General features: G+C 44.4%; 1 protein-coding gene across 11 annotated transcripts in view; it reads left to right on the top strand.

The window, feature by feature from the left end:
• The window catches only part of ZMIZ1 (zinc finger MIZ-type containing 1), a 1,075,801-nt gene that overhangs the window by 142,977 nt on the left and 920,383 nt on the right, over positions 1-12,441 (top strand). The window contains exon 2 of one of the 11 annotated variants that reach the window (XM_029609502.1): positions 4,017-4,132. The exons of the other annotated variants lie outside the window; for them this stretch is intronic. The gene's annotated coding sequence lies outside the window, so the exon portion shown is untranslated. The remainder of the gene's footprint in view (positions 1-4,016; positions 4,133-12,441) is intronic. 11 annotated transcript variants of the gene reach the window in all.

The following is a 12,441-nucleotide window of genomic DNA, read 5'->3' as shown; positions in this document are numbered from 1 at the left end:
AGAGAAATCATTAGAATAGTGAAGCATGCCAGTGCATCAAGACTGTGAACATTGCACCAAAATTGGCATGAAGAGCCCATGAATCTGCAAAGGAGTAAGTCCATATCAGCAGTGGAAGGAGTTATCCAAGACATCACAGGAGCAAAATAGCAGCAAGATTGGCAAGATTACCCCCAAGGCTTCAAAAGTAGGGCAAAGGGCATCAAGAACAGTGACACAAACCCCTCCCAAGTCTGTATGAGATGGCCAAAGTGGCACCAAGTGTGGCATGAATATTTCAAGGTACCATGACGGGGGGGAACAAAGCATCACAAGAGGCAGAAAATCCCTCAGAACAGTGATAGTGTGAAAGCAAGTGAAAGAGAGTGCCATGAAGACCCGCAAAACATCATGAGATGTGTAAAGTAGCCATCCAGTGTGGCAGGAACACTCCAAGGCTCCAAATATGGAGCAAAGGGCACCAACCAAATTGGTACAAAGACCTAGGCAGCTGGGGGAGGCCTGATGTAATTTCCTTAGGTGCTGGTTGTTTGGGCTTGGAGGTGGTCTTCACTGGAGGCTAAGATGCTACTGACTAGAGGCAGCAACTGCTGTTAGCCACTAGCTGTTATGTCCTGTGATTCAAGGAATCTAGGACATAATTCTTGTACTGAATCAAGTTTTGCAAATGCTGCCTCCATTACCTCAGAAGCTGAAATTTTGGGGGAGCAAAGTTCTGGTGGTTTTGAGTGCTATACATGTACAGCCCTTCCCTTTTATTGTGGTATAATCCATAATGGCTAAATACTGGATGAGACCAATAATTGCAAGACCCATAAGTATACAGAATTTAACTTTCATGCTCTCTTGAGCATTTTCTTCAAAGATAACTGTGTAGGTGGCACTCTTGGAACTCATGTTCTCTGTGGAATACTGTCATGTATGTGAGCCCTTTGACTGTGGCATGGTTGACTCAGCCTAGCAGATGAGCCCACTATGCTTACACAAACAGCAGGTGGACACACTCTTACAAGGACTTGGTTTAGGGCTTCATCTATACCAGCTCAGTTCCCCACAGGTTGAGCCCTTGGGTTCCATGAGCCGGCAGGGCTTCAGTGAGGGTCCTGTAAGGAGCAGTCAGACGAGGTCAAGAGGCAAGTCAAGGTCTGGGTGGGCAGCGAGCAAATGGTGTTAAAGTCCAAGTGGAGGTCAAGCAATGTCGGGGGTCAGAGCTGAGGTCGGGGAGGTGGAGATCAGGGAGTGTTGAGGTCCAAAGAGGGGTCAGGGCAGGTGGCAGTCCAAGGGCATAGTTTGGATCCAAAACCAGAGTCAAAACAAGAAGTCAGGTAGAAATGGACACACAGACAAGGACAGGTGACCAAGACACAGCAAACAGTAAAGTTGTGAACAGGACAAGAGCCAGCACAGGTAGGCAAGGCAAACACGAGACAGCAAGATAGTAAAAATCACTGAAGGAGCAGGAGGACCTGTTGTCCCTCTCCAGGCTAAATCTGTCAGGCTCCACTATACTAGTGCCCGTGCACTTTCTTTGGTTGCTCCATTTTTTATGGCATACTCTCCCTGATAATCTTCATTTAATTTCTGATTGCAAATGTTTTTGTAAAGTTCTGAAGAAGTTATATAAGGAAGCTTTTGATATGTAAATGTATTTTATTTGGTGATTATATTGATTGTTTTAAATAAATATGTTGTAATTCACCATGAACATACTTTGTTAAAATGGACTAGAAGTACTGTAAATAAATAAATAAATAAATAGTATTTGTGCTGGTCCAGCTATCTCTAGTTAAATGCACAATATTCTCCCGTGCCTTAGCAAGCTGTGCCTACATGTGACTACAGCACTGGTTGTACAGGGTGGGAAAGAATTTCCTATTAAATGTAGTCATGGCAGGCACTTTGTAATTGTGGGCTAACACATGTAGCAGATGCTTAAACCACATGTTCTTCACTACCTGCTAGGTCATCAAGGGCTATTATTTCCCCGATGCTCCTCTTTAATACTTTAGAGGCTGCTTGCCTCTTGCCCTAGGACAGTGTTATGGAAACCACCCCATTTCCTGTATGGTGGGTTGCTGCTTAGGACACGTGGCTGGGTATTGCTGGCCTGCCACCTGACTTCTGGAAGGGGCCATGAGATCAGCTGGGGAAAAGTCTTCCTCTTTTCATCCCATTTCCTCTGGTTTTTACTTTGACTGGTAGAAGGGGTCCCCAGGCTTGTACTGTGCCCCTTCCCTGATGGCAGTGTTAGTGGGTACTGATTCTCCAGGTAATGCTGCATATCAGCATATGTCAGACGCCTGACTTTCTCCCCTCAATTATTATCTTTACTGCAGTGAATCCACTGAACAAAAGATGGGTCCTCCCTCACTTTAAATTGCATCCAGATCAAGGATGTCATTCGGGATGTGTTCTATATATCCTTGGGGCTGATGCTGGCACTAATCAAGAATGCCAGGGATATCTCTATTTGCACTGCCTGCTTTTGCTGGGGGGGGGGGGGGGTTGCTTTCATTACCATCAATATTACCTATCTAGTGATTAATCTTCCCAAATTTGCTTCAGCTACTAGCTCTTCAAGTTTTGATTCAGAGAATCCCAAACACGATTCTTCCTCAGAATCAGTTGTTAAAAATACTGCCTCCTTTGCCTGAGAGGCAGTAACCAGTGTAGAGTAGCATGCAGCTAGTTTTGACTGTTGCACTTCTCTGCCGCAGTCTGTGTCCCATGCCCTGATACTGTCTGACTTGGATGGCTCGGCTACCTTTTCTCTCTGCTCTAAAAGAAGAGGGAGAGGAACAGGTGACAGTGGCATATGTTCTCCAGATTTCATTTTTTTTTTTTGGCCTTTAGCTATCTTCCACTCCTGCCACTCTGAGGCCAAATATATGTCTCTCTAATTTTGGTGGAAGACTTATTTTTCACTGGGCTGTTTCTGCATCACTTGCTCTCCCCCCTGCCAACATCCTCTTCTCTCCCTTTTCCTGTCATGATGGAAGTTGTTTAAGTGCAATGCCTTTTGGGGATTTGGATATTACAAATTTATTTAGTGGTATTGTTACAGTATTCCTATTTACAATACCATTCACTGTTTGCAGAACTGTCACATATATACGGTGTATGTGTGCTGTGCTGTGTCCACTAGTGTTGACTGACTCCACACACAAAAAATACTGTTAAACACTAAGAGCACTGAAAAGACTGGCATCCTGATAAAATTCTTCATTCTTTGAGAATGCACTGCTTACCTCACTGGTGTCCAGACAGAGAAAAAAATCATTAGCATTGCTGCAACTGCCTCCACACTGTCTCCCATCCTGACTCTTCCCCAGTGCAGAGAAAAATTGAAATTGGCAGTGTACTGTCTCTCTCTGGCTCCGAAAGTGTGAGACCACTGCAGCATAGAGAAGATCAGAAGAACCAAAAGCCATTGCAAAATTCAAAACTTTTTTTAAACTCAGAGACCGCTTCAAAGCACAATTCCTTCTCAACCAAGAGCTATAGAGAGGAAATAGACAGAGCTTCTTGTCCATGCTCAGAGTTTATGGTGTAAGGATGTCAGTATCATTTGATGCAGATAGCAAGTATAGGCTACTTTAGAAAGATGCTTCACTGCAATGTGTCTTATGTGGTTTCCTTGCCAACTTGTCCTGGCTTTGTTCTGACATGGCTCAGACAAGGTAATTAAGTCACACAGGAAAGAGCTGGTTGCTATTTTTACACTGTCTTTCTTTTTTTTCTCTCGAAATGACACTGCCATAGACTTCAGTGGGCTATTGAAATGAATGGAAAACACAAATGAATGAGATTTATTTATTTATTTATTTAGACATTTTATATACTGACGTACCATAAATAGATCATAATGGTTTACAAATTGACATTCATAATTATGATGTAATTAACAGACAAATATAGTTATAAAAGTGGTATGCAGAGGCTGGCATTTATCTAGCAAATGTATTAAAACAAGTGAATATTCATTTTATTCATGGGACCCCATCCATTCCTTTCAGGGGGATTCAGAAATGAACTGAATATGGATTCATTTGTTGTATTTTACCCATTTGTTTCAAACAAATGCACATCCCTACAAGATTCCCTATGCAGCCTCCCATACAGACCTGGCTATGTGAGTATCAGTGTTTCTTTCTAGGACTTCTGCTGTTAGCAGTATTTCCCGTAATGTTGTGGTAATGACTGCCAGTTCTACCCCTTACCACAAAATTCACCAATCTCCACTGAATCACCCCAGGAGACTGAAGCCAGGGCAAGCTGGAAGTGGCAGCAGTGGCCTACACATTCCTCGCCCCCTCCTCTCCTTTCTACACTGATCTGGGCTGTGCCAAGGAGGAGGAAAACTGTGGCATGTTGCCTCAGGCTGTTTTCTTTTTCTGTGCTGTCAAGGGCTTGTGTTGTTCTTTGAAATTTGTGAAACTATGGTGTCCCCTGTTGTGCCCTAGTCCCATTTTGACATCGGTTTTGTGCCAGTCTCAGGGCTGGGTACTATTTTTATACAGATGTGGTGGGGCAAAGACCCTGCAAAAGGGATAAGTGGGGTATGGGGGGGGGGGGGGGGGAGAGCTGGCTGGGCTTTGTTCAGTCCAGCTGGGTAGGCCCTGGCATTTTGGTAGGGTGGAGTGAGAGGTCAGAGGAGCCCAAGGAAACCTCAGGAAGTGGCAGAAGTGGACCAAGGATGCCCATTTTGTGAGTTTTATTTTTAAATATTTATATTGGGTCCCCCTCTTAAAAAAAAAACAAAAACCAAAAAAACAATGTTGGTCTGTTTATATATGTAATAAACAGTTTTGTAAAGAATGGTCTAATTTTACCAAATCTAGGTGTGCAAAGTTGGTAGAGCGCTGTCCAAACACTCTGAGCTGTAGCTGCTGCCAGAGGTGCCGCTCCATCAAGTATGAACTGTTTTTATCTGTTGCTTTGCTCCCCAATACAACATTTTTGTTCCTGAAAGGTGTGGGGTATGAGTGGAAAAGAATCCTCATTTGAATTGTTGCAAGTCTAATGCATTCACACAACAAAAAGGTGAAAGCTGTTTAGGGGGTTATAGGCTTTCTGTTGTCACTGTATAAGTAGTATTACGCCCTTGAAGAACACATTTCATGGTTAAGCAGTTTTCTGTGGCTACTCATGTGTAAGATTGTGTGCCGTGGTTTGAGACTCTTCAGCTATTTTATTTTACCTGTTTTACATATAATTTTTGTATAATCTTATAAATAGAAAAAAAAAAACTTTAGTACAAAATGTTCAATAGAATTGTAACTTGGGTGCATCTAGATCAGGGGTGGGCAGTTCCGGTCCTCGAGGGCCACAAACCAGTCTGGTTTTCAGGATATCCCTAATGAATATGCATGAGAGAGATTTGCATGCACCCTGCCTCAGTTGTATGCAAATCTATGTCATGCCTATTCATTAGGATATCCTAAAACCTCGACAGATTTGTGACCCTCGAGGACTGGAATTGCCCACCCCTGATCTAGATCATTCATTTTTTCTGCAGTTATTTTATTTTTTTATTTTTAGGGGAGGGGCTGGGAATTGGGTCTTTGGATTTTACATTTTGCTCTTTTGGGCTTCCAGCTTAATTAGAGCTATGGCTAGAATCAGGCACCTTGAACCTTCATTCACAACCACCTAGAAACTTTTCTCCTTATTTTATATCCTCTCCCAACTCTCCAAGTGCAGTCATTGCAAGGGCAGTCATCTGTTGCAGGGTTATGGGGGAATCCTTCCATCTCCTTTCCTATTCCCCTCTCTCCCAGGGGCTTTGAAAGCTTGCTCCTCAGCCACCCTGGCTGGCCTGCAGGGCTGGTACTTTCCAATAGGCGAACTAGGCGGTTGTCTAGGGCGCCACCGATTAGGGGGGAGCAAAGAGCAGCCATATCGGGCTGTGAGTGGAGCCCATTCCACTTATTGCTGAGAGGAGTAGAAACTCAGTGGGCTGTGAGCAGTGCCCATCCTGCTCGCGGCCGAGAGAAGCAGAGTCTCGAAGGGCCACCAGTGGCTCCTCTTTTTGGGTGTGTGTATGAGAGAGCAATGCTGTTAGTGAGAGGGAAGGAGGAAGTGTGTGTGTGAACGAGACAGAGAGGGGGGGGCCCTGTCTGAATGAATGAGGTCTGAGCCGCGGCCTGGACCAGGGAGGTGGCAGGCACAAGGTAGGAGGTTCGCCTAGGGCGCCTAAGACCCTTGCTCCGGCCTTGCTGGCCTGACCCAGAAATAAAATCCAGGAGTCACCGGGGCCACTTCCCTGTTAAAAATGTCGGGTTTTTTTTTTTTGTTCCTTCTTTACTAAGAGCTATTTCTAGCTCTCATCCCAGCCTTTCCTTCTCTTTAAGCCTACCTCACCCCCTCCATCCTAAAGGTGTCTCCTCTTTCACACTCAGTCTCTTTCCTACCTTTCAGAAGTGCCACTTTCTCCCTCCCTCCCCCATAGCTTTTCCTCTCTCCCTCTCCCCCCTTTATTCTCTATGGTCTATCTTTTCCATTCAGGACTCCCATCCCCTGCTGCCAAGCTCTCCTTGTTATCCACTTCACCCATTGTTACCAGTCTGGCTTCACAATGAATTCTCTTCCTCCTTCCTCGCAGCCTGCTTCTCTCTTTCTCTCTCTCTCTGCTGCTTAACTGCATGGCTCAGAGTTGGTTAACAATGCAGGCAGCACCTGCTGTGTATTTGCAGTGCACAACACACAAGGAGCTGCTGGCACTGCAGGGGCTGTGCAACAGAGAGGAGCCAGGCTGCAAGCGAGGAGGAAGGATTCTGTAGTTGCTGGGGCTTCCTAAGTTATGGTAAACTGGTGGCTCTGCCATTATGCAATGACCCCTATTCTCCACAGGGTTTGAAAGTTCTTCTAAGGCCAACTACTAGGTGTGAAAACCATCTCTCTTTATGATCTTTTATTTCTGGAACTGTAGCTTTAGGCATTTAACACTGGTATATAAGACAAATTGATTGGAATCTTTTCAAAAACACACCAGAGGTGGATAATTAAAATTGGGGCCTATTTTATTTCAGTATAAATAGGATCCTGTTGATTTTTTGGACCCCAGGAGATTTTCCTGTCTTGTGCTTTTGACAAAAACTCAAATTGAATAGGATCCCATATATAATTACCATACTTGTGCTTAATTTACGCATCTATATTGATTAGTATGCTATGGTCACTATTAACCTTCAACTGATAGTGTGATCTTATTATCCGCCACACACCAAAGCTGAAGATCACAAAAGAATCAATACCCCATTATCCATCAACTTTCACGTATTGTATTTCTGATTTAATTGCCAGAAACAAATAGTTCCCCAGAATATTATTTTTTTTTCCCATCTGCACAGTGCAAATGTATCAGTGCCTGCAGGAATTGTATTATTATCTTTTACAGAGTGCAATCTGATGCTGCAGCTAGCCAGTGAGATGCTAACGTGAAAATGGCATTAATGATTGATAAAAGCTGAAAGCTGTTTAAAAATGTTCCAGTTTAATAGCTATCAATAATTTAATGTACTTTCTGTATGTTTTTTTAAGAAATAGTACTGGCTTCTCAGACTGTGATTAAAGTAGGACAGATCTTGCTTTGTGATGTATAAGTTGCACTGTGTCCTGGCCGTGGAATATATTTCTGTTTGTGGTGGCTGGATTTGGGGGGGGGGGAGGGAGGCAAGGAGTGCAAAGAAAGTCTTTGCTGTAATTGCTTTTTTGAGATTCATGTCATGCAGAAAGCAGGCTGCCTCAACTTCTTTGTATAATGTCATGTTAGCACAGTTCTGTTTGATAACGAGTCGCATCGTAAAGAACCTAACATGGAGCCACTGGCCGGAAACCCCTAGAGAAGTCAGATGTATATTCATCCCTACGTACGTACCTAACGGAAATATTCTTTTATACCCATTGGCCAAACCTTTGTGGCCTCCTTCATTTGGCCAAGCGCCCGCTTCCTTAAACGCATTGGGAAAAATCTGCTGCAAGACCAAGTTTAGTCTCAGCAGCGCCTTGTGCAGGAGGGGAGGGCATTTGGGTGCCCGGTCCCGGCACCCTTTTGAAGCACCGATGGTGCCCTGTAGCAGCTACGTTTCTGGTACAGCCTTAACGCCACCTCTGATGTGCTGTCAGGAGTGTTCCTAGATTTATGATGTAGTTTTCATGGAAGCTGGATTTTTTTTTTTCCATCCATGCGCGCCAGTGTTTGAAAGTTCTCGAGAGGGAGATATGTAGAACAATGCGGGGGGAAGCTTTCATTTTCCAGTGATGTTGCATGAGGATAAAGCAGCTTCTTTTGGGTAAGGTGGAAACTTGTCCAAGCATGGAGGTTCTCTGGCTCTCTGATAATGTTCTGATGAGGCACCAGGCCCAGCTGTACGCCTGCCGGTTCCGCTCGCTCCTCATAGAACGTTGAATACCAAGTACAAGGCGGGCACCAGAATCGCGTTCGGAATAATATGGCCGCAGCTTTATTAATCAACAACAGGACCCGTTGATGGGCCTCAATCGCCCCCTCACCCCATTGGGGCCGGGGGCCGAGCTGAGACCCTCCTCCGGGCTCCCAGAGCCATGACCAGGACCATTAGTCCTGAAACCACCATTAGCAAGCTCTCCTCAGTCCACATCTAGCCACGGGGTTGAAACTGCTCCGAGGCATTACCAGGGCCTGCCGTGCCAGTGGTTTGCCGAGCCCTAGCTCTGGCTTGTGCCCTTAATAAGTGATCTAGATCAATCCCACCCTGGCCCATGCTGAATGCTTACCTTCCCCCGAGGCAAAGACACCTGCCTTGACAGAGACAATAGATGCAGTTAATAATGAACGAACAATGCAAGAATGTGAAACATCATACAAAACTGGTAGACCACAGGGGACAGAGAGGGTGGAGGAAGAACGTTGGCTGGTGCTGGCGATCGCAAAAGGGCTTACCGGCAGGGTTAAACCCTCCTGCAGGAACTCAGCTCCCTCTCTGTCATCACTGGCGTCGGCACGCAACCACAAGGGATGCCGGGAGGACCTGGAGTGCAACGCAGAAACCACGCAGCACGCGCCATGACGCCAGCCATGAGGGAGGGAGGGGGGCCGTCTGTACTGGAACTGCCAAACAAATAAACCTCTCTCCCCTTCCCCCCCCCCCCCCCCCCCCGGAAGCCCATGGGACTCCATGCCAGGGAGGGGAGGTAGTGATCCTCTCCCCCCATCAGCCAGGTAAGCGCGGGAGCCGGGTTCTCCTGGTGCGCCCGGTGGGAGAGGGGGAGGGAGTGTCAATGGATGGACACGTGGCGGACAGGCTCCCAGGTCACCCTGTTATCGGCAGCGCCTGCACACCTGCTGTGCCCCATTAGGGGGCAGCAGCCGCCCCTGAATCCACAGGTTGCATACAGTATATTTGAATAGCTAGGAAGATTTAGCTATTTCTTCATTATCCTTCTTTATGTAGGTTTTTCACATTACATAATAGTGACTTCACTTTTTTTTTTTTGCCTAGCAGTTCCTCCTTTCTCCTATTTCTTCCAGCTCAATCAGAACCAGGGACTGGATCTTGGTACCACGAGTTTTATTCTCAGCCGCCTTGGGGATACCTAGTCTGGTATTTGCAGCAACAGTCCTGAGAAATTGAGAGCCATGCACCAGGGCTGCTTCTGGGATTCTGGAGCATGGACTCAAAAATCCATTCACCAAATTACTTTTGTTAAAGATCACAATTCCTCTCTCCCAACCTCTGCAGCATCTCCAGCCCCAGGTGACCTGGAGTGTGGAAGATTGGATGTGGGAATGGCACCAGGAGCGCTCAGCATGGTGGCATGAAGCCACAGCCCACGTGGCCAGCCCTATCTATCTTTATTTAAAATGTATTTATTCACTGCTCACTCCGATGATTATGGAGGTTTACAATCTTTAAAACAAACATACAAATATAACAAACAAAGCAAAGCAGAAATCCATAGCGAATAGCCTGAATACAGAGCTTGCCCTTCATTAAAACAAAGTGTGATTTATCATCACCCATCGATCTGCTACCTTTTATTTGGCTCTTTCCCCAAAGGCTTGCTGGTACACCCATGTTCTGAGGGTTTTTAACAGATTTTAGTGTCGGAGGTTCATCTTTGTTTTTGTTATCCTATGAAAGTGCCACAGATCATCGCCGTTTTATTTGGGGAAAGTGTTTCTAGTTGAGAATATTTGAGCTTTGAAATTTAGCTGTATAATATATTTGTCACTAAGCCTTTCCAGGTGTGGGAATAATGATTGCTTTAGTGATGATATGAGGTAGACGTCAATTAGCTTGTATAATTTGTGCAGAATATTCTGATTTTTTTTGACCAAACATTTTAAAGCAGCTGGGCCTCCTTGCTTCCCAAAATTAATTTTTTTGCTATGAGGAGGAGGAAAAGGGCTGATTGTACTGTGGCAAAGGCTGGTGGGTCCAGATTGGTGGCCGAGGGAGATGGAGCCCTGCCAACCATTTCCTGCTCTTATTCTACTTTAGATGAGTTTGAACTGTGTTCCACTGAAATTTAAAACAATGACTTTATGTGCAGATTAATTTTAAAGATGGAATAAAAGGAATTTGAAACATTTGAGGAAGAACGGAAAGATTATGGTAATGTTTATAAAATTGTCCTGGCAATTTTTGCTTTACTGCAATAATTGTTCCTTCTATTTATGGCAAAATAATGGCCTCATTTACTAAGCATGTTTCTTCTTATAAATACAGAATAGGAGAGAAGCCTTAGTAAATCAGGCCCTAAGTTTGTTACAAGTGAGCCATGATTCTATTAAAAAAAAAATAAAAAAATTCACATATGCAGCAGTTCTTTGCTTAGGAAATTGTTGAGCATATTTAAATATACTGTGAACACCACTAAATGGAAGTGTGAGGAGTTATATACAAATCATTTATTTTCAGGATGACAGAAAACGTCTCTACTACACCTGTGACATTTCTTAAGAATGCCTGTTAAAGCAGTTGTAGTATGTATTTGTTTTTAATTAATTTAACGCTCATGCAATGGGCAGGATTTTGGCAAGACTGCACATTTAATTGTTGCCTTTTCTGTTACAATGGACATTAAGAAAAGTTAGAAATGGGTGAAATTTTGCACAGCAAAAGAGAAACAGTTTAAGTTTTTTTAGAACTGTGATTTTTAATTTTTTTGAGATGGCGGGGGCATGAATTTTCCTGTTTTGCCAAAAGAAGTTTCTAAATTGGTCTTTCTAATGGATTTTTGACCCAGTGTATCAAATGCCTATACTGTTTGTGGATTTTTAAAATATTTTGTGTAATCACACAACGAATTCTCTAGAATGCTAAAGTAAAATCTGCAAGATTTGCATAATTGTGTTGGCTTGCTTGGATGTTTGGTATTTTTAGTATCAAAAAAAGTCACAGAACCTTTGAGAGTCCTTTACAATTTCTTGCAAATACAACAAGGACCTGCAAACAGTATGTTAGAAATTTTGCAGAATATCTGATAGTTTGTAGCTCTTTACTAAGGGTGTCAGCTTTGTTTTAAGAGATGTGGACACTATCCGACTGAGGACTTGTGTCACTAACTCATTTCCTATGGGCCATGAATTAAAGATTTACCTCTCTGCCAGTCTACTGAGTCATTCAGTTCCAAAGCTGAGTTAATCTATCTTCTATATAAATAAAAATGTTAAATAGTTTGTACAAAATTGCTAATCTCAGAAACCACTGTACCGATCGCTTTCAGATTTGGACACAACCTTCCTTTCGCATACGGGAAGGTTCTTCTGTACTTACATTACAGATATGTCACACCTGTGACAGGTAAAAAAGGTTCAAACAATTTTTTCCTGAAAACAGCGACATCTGCTGGACGTAAGCGCCATCTGTTACACCTTACACTAACACACGCTACACTAATCCTTTCGCCATTTCAGGTCCACGTTTCCCTTCCTTTTTCACACATTTGCCCACTTTTTTCAGCACAACAGTGTTGGGGGGGGGGGGGGGAAATGTATGGCCGTCTTATACAGTGAAGATGATAATTTACTTTACAGCTATGAAACACCCACCACCCTCCTCACACCACCCAAACACATGCCAAATTATTTTACTTCCCACACCCTCCGAACACACACAAAACCTGACAAAAGTCCTGGCTGCTCCAGCGGGGGGCCAGGAGCGGTCCGGGACACATCGCCTGGACTGTGGCTGTCGGCTGCCAGCAATAAAAATGGCGCCGACGGCCCTTTCCCTTACTATGCCACTCGGGGACACCAATGGCAGCGGTAGCCCATGTGACATAGTAAGGGCGAAGGCCTGTCGGCGCCATTTTCAGGACTGGCAGCCGGCGGCCCTTTGCCCTTACTATGTCACAGAACCTACCGCTGCCGTTGCTGGATCCTAGTGACATAGTAAGGGCAAAGGGCCGTCAGAGCCATTTTCATTGCTGGCAGCCGATGGCACAATGCCAATA

The sequence above is a fragment of the Rhinatrema bivittatum genome, chromosome 7 (assembly GCF_901001135.1).
Source record: "Rhinatrema bivittatum chromosome 7, aRhiBiv1.1, whole genome shotgun sequence".
Classification (NCBI taxonomy): domain Eukaryota; kingdom Metazoa; phylum Chordata; class Amphibia; order Gymnophiona; family Rhinatrematidae; genus Rhinatrema; species Rhinatrema bivittatum.
Note: the sequence above shows the minus strand (reverse complement) of the source record. Positions and strands in the feature narration are given on the sequence as shown.